This window comes from Vulpes lagopus, chromosome 3 (genome assembly GCF_018345385.1).
Source record: "Vulpes lagopus strain Blue_001 chromosome 3, ASM1834538v1, whole genome shotgun sequence".
Taxonomy (NCBI): domain Eukaryota; kingdom Metazoa; phylum Chordata; class Mammalia; order Carnivora; family Canidae; genus Vulpes; species Vulpes lagopus.
This window is the reverse complement of record NC_054826.1, coordinates 101,398,780-101,403,555: the sequence shown is the minus strand read 5'-3', so window position 1 is coordinate 101,403,555 and position 4,776 is coordinate 101,398,780.

Below are 4,776 nucleotides of genomic sequence, written 5' to 3'. Positions count from 1 at the left end.
ATTATTCAGCACTAAAAATAAATGCTCTATCGAGCCATGAAAAGACATGGAGGAACCTTAAGCGCAATTTTACTAAGTGAAAGAAGCCACTCTGGAAAGGCTGCATATGGTATGATTTCAACCATGTGACATTTTGGAAAAGGCAAAACTTTGGTAACTTGAAAATAATCAGCAATCTCCAGGGGTCAGGGGAAGGGAAAGATAATAGCTGGAGCACAGAGGATTTTTAGGCAGTGAAACTCAGCTGAGGTCTTGATCTCAAGCTCGGGTCATGAGTTCAAGCCCTGAATTGAGCTCCAGCCTGGAGCCTACTTAATAAAATAAAATAATAAATAAATAAATTAATAAATAATAAATTAATAAATAAATAAATAAATAAAATAAAAAGATGCCTGGGTGGCTCGGCAGTTTAGCACCTGCCTTCCACCCAGGGTGTGATCCTGGGGTCTCAGGATCGAGTCCCTTTTCGAGCTCCCTGCATGGAGCCTGCTTCTCTGTCTGCCTGGGTCTCCGCCTCTGTGTGTGTGTGTCTCATGAATAAATAAATAATATCTTTAAAAAAATAATAAAATAACCAAAAAACACCAAACCCATACAGTGTAGGCACCAAGAGTGACCCCTAACATAAACTATGGATTCTGGGTGACAATGACGTGTTGGTATAGGTTCATCAGTGGTAACAAATGCATCACTCTGGTGGGGGATGTTGATGTTGGGGGCAGCTGTGCCCGTGTGGGGGCAGGGGATATATAGGAAATCTCTGTACTTTCAATTTTTATGTGAACCTAAAACTGCTCTAAAAAGTCAAGACTAATAAATAAATAAATAAATAAATAAATAAATAAATAAATAAATAAAAAGTCAAGACTAGGGGCACCTGGATGGCTCAGTGGTTGAGCATCTGCTTTCGGCTCAGGGCGTGATCCTGGTTCTCGGGATCAAATTCCGCATCAGACTCCCTGAAAGGAACCTGCTTCTCCCTCTGCACGTGTCTCTGCCTCTGTGTGTCTCTAATGAATAAATAAAATCTTTTTATTTTTATTTATTTATGATAGTGAGAGAGAGAGAGAGAGAGAGAGAGAGAGAGAGAGAGAGAGAGGCAGAGAGAGAAGCAGCCTCCATGCACCAGGAGCCCGACGTGGGATTCGATCCCGGGTCTTCAGGATTGTGCCCTGGGCCAAAGGCAGGCACCAAACCGCTGCGCCACCCAGGGATCCCCAAATAAAATCTTTTTTAAAAAAGTAAAGACTATTAATATTTTTGTATTGAGTATCGCTGACACAGTTACATTAGTCTCAGGTGTAAAAAATCTCTTCATTTAAAAAAAAATATTTTGAGTTCAAGAGTCACATACTCTACCCACGGAGCCAGCCAGAACAGTCCTGAATTCTTAGTTTTAATTAATTTAAATTAAATTTAAATGGTCATATATGGTCATATATGGCTAGTGGCCCCTATGGGACAGGACTATGAGCTCTATGAGGGAAGAGGTGATGTCCCCTAGCATTGTATGGCTGCTCAAATAGAAGTTGAGGGGCACCTAGGTCGATGAAGTGTCTGCCTTCAGCCCAAGTCATTATCCCTGAGTCCCAGGATCGAGCCCTACATCAGGCTCCCTGCTCAGTGGGGAGTCTGTTTCTCCCTCTCCCTCTCTCAATGCCTGTGCTTGTGCTCTCTCTCTCTCTTTAAAGATTTATTTATTTATTCATGAGAGACACAGAAAGAGAGAGAGAGAGAGACATAGGCAGAGGGAGAAGCAGTCTCCCCGCAGAGAGCCCAATGTGGGACCCGATCCCGGATTCCGATCCCGGATTCCTGGATCACGCCCTGAGCTGAAGGCAGATGCTCAACTGCTGAGCCACCCAGGCGTCTCTCTCTCTCTCTAAATAAAATCTCTTTAAAAAAAAAATTGAATAATGAATGACTGCATGAGCAAGACATGAACCACTTGGCAGGGGTCTCCGGATGGTTCCAGCCTCTATGTCCCTTGGGTGATTCCAGGCCAGAGCAGGTGTTCAAATCCTGCCACTGCCACCTCAGAGCTGTGTTACCCTCCAAGCCTGTGTCCCCACAAGGAAGGTGACTGCCCTGGGACCTGAACCTCTGTGTGTCCACACAGGATCCAGGAAGAAATGTCAGGATGAAAGGGAGGAACTGAGCCCCCATGCCTACCAGGATTCCCCAGGGGGGGACCTAGTTCTATCTGAGGAGGGCTGCTTTGCAGAAGAGGGCCATTCTTGAGAGATGGATCTGGGCGTATTAGAAAGGTGAGCCTGAGTGTCAGGGCCGCCTCATGGGGGAGCCAGCCACCTGAGAAAGCTGGGAGCTTCCCGTCCCAGGGTAGAGCAAGCCAAGAGGAAGGGGGAGGTGTCAGAGTAGAGAAGGATCAGGTGGGGGCGAGCCTTGAGGTGTCTGGCCGCTGATCCACCAGGCTTCACAGGTGTTAGGGTCCAGCTTTCTCACATGAGGCAGTGACCTGGGGCCAGCCATCACTGTCCTCTTGGCTGTGGCTTCGTATCCGGTGCACAGTAGACAAGAAGTAGTAGCATCCTCTCACTTGGCCTTTTCTGGGGTCAGGCTTCCTGGTGTTGGGCCTTTGCTCCAAGCCAGGCAGCAAATGGCCAGCTTTGAGAGAAGGGCCCAAAGGACTCTCAAGGTCAAGCATGTGTGATTCAGCTGTACTTCCAGAGCCTTACAAGCAAAGAGATTGGTGGGGCAGCTGCTCACAACCCACTCTAGGTGGATGTTCCCATTTCCCAGACAGGTACATAGATGGTGATATGACTCCTCAAGACCACTTAGATAAGACATAGGGCCCCAGCCACCGTGCTGTTCTGTTTCAGTGTTGTCTCCATTCCCCTGGCCTCTGTTCCTGATGATTCTACGCCTCTGACTGCTACATGCAAGCCAACACCTCCACCTGCCCAAAAAGCCCACACCTCCACCTGCTCAGCTGACTCTGCCTCCGGCAGCTCAGGAACCCTCTTCCCAAAAAGCCTTTTGGGGAAGCCTCTTACCCCAGAGTGACACTCCCCACTCTCCAGTCAGCTGTCTTTATGGTCCTTTGTTTTTCTTTTCTTTTTTTAAATATATTTTTTAAGATCTTTATTTATTTATTCATGAGAGACACGGAGAGAGAGAGAGGCAGAGACACAGGCAGAGGGAGAAGCAGGCTCCATGCAGGGAGCCCAATGCAGGATTTGATACCAGGACTCCAGGATCACGCCCTGAGCTAAAGGCAGTTGCTCAACCACTGAGGCACCCAGGTGCCCCTGTTTTTCTTTTCGCTCAAAAGAGACAAAATGATGAGTGCTTTTTTTCCTCCTTTTTATTTTTTTTTTAATTTTTATTTATTTATGATAGTCACACAGAGAGAGAGAGAGAGAGAGAGAGAGAGAGGCAGAGACATAGGCAGAGGGAGAAGCAGGCTCCATGCACCGGGAGCTTGACGTGGGATTCGATCCCAGGTCTCCAGGATCGCGCCCTGGGCCAAAGGCAGGTGCTAAACCACTGCGCCACCCAGGGATCCCTTTTTCCTCCTTTTTAAATCTGCATTTTTTAGTGGTTGTTGGTTTTTTTTTTTTTTTTCCAGTTTTATGGAGATGCAATTTGCTAGGTTTTGACAGGTGTGTGCACCTGTGACACCTGTCTCCTAACCCCCACCCTGGACCAGCATCGTGAGCACCTAAATCACCCTGTGGTCCTGCATCCTTACTCACATGCAGCCTCTGCTCTCCCTCCTCATCACAACTAGGCACTGTACCTTCATCTGTTGGCCTAATATTATATTTCCCCTTTACGCTGTGTGCCTCATGTGGGCAGGGAGCACATCTGGTTTCTTCTCCACTGCACCCCCAGTCCCTGGCACGATGCCTGGTACAAATAGTGGTTGGAGAGAGGAAGGAAGGAGGAAGGGTAGAAAGGAACGAGGAAGGAAAGGCAGGCCCAGCATACACTGGGCCTTTAAAAATGCTTGTCGAGTGAATATGTGGCCCCTGGTGGAAACTTGCAGCACAGAGCCCAGGGCTTTCATCACCTCTGAGTAGGATCACAAGAGCTGGAACTGGCGGGGGTGGGGTGGGGGGGCACGACACACGACTCCTGGCATCTTGGGCATGCTGCTGTATCACTTCCTCTGGGCCAGCTGTGTGCAGATCAGAGAGGTAGCCTAGGATCAAAGGAATGGGACTGCTTCTGGAGCCCACTCCACACACCCACTGTGGTGTTTTATGTACTGAACTAGGAAAACCTGCCAAGGTGAGCTCAGGGGATCAGTCACAAGTCTTGTTGGGTTTTGGAAGCCATCAGGTCTTAGATTTTGTGCCCACTGACCCAAGTCACCTTGCTGAGTAGAATTACTTGGGTCCCTCCAAACTTGCTACAACAAGAGATTCCAAGGCACGTCCTGCCCTTAGGAGGGTCTCTGCTCTTCTATAAGGTAGGAGGCAGTGGGCCACCATATTCCCAGGGTCCACAGTGCTCCAAAGGTGCAGCCCAGGGCTGGAGGGAGCCCCAGGCCCATGGAGGGAGGGGCAGGGCCCCTCAAGACCTCAAATCTAGATTGGCTTAAGGCTGGATTCTGGGCTTCCCACTCCCTCTGGAGAAAGGAGGGCAAGGGGCACCCTGCATGGAGGTCGTCCACTTTGCCACAGCTTCTAGCTGTCGTTAAGGCAGGCCAGTCTTGGAGCACTGCATTAAAAAGTCAGAAACACTTCCAGCGCCAGGCAGACCCTGCCCCCCAGGAGCGGCCTGCACTTGAAACCCAGGCTGAATGCA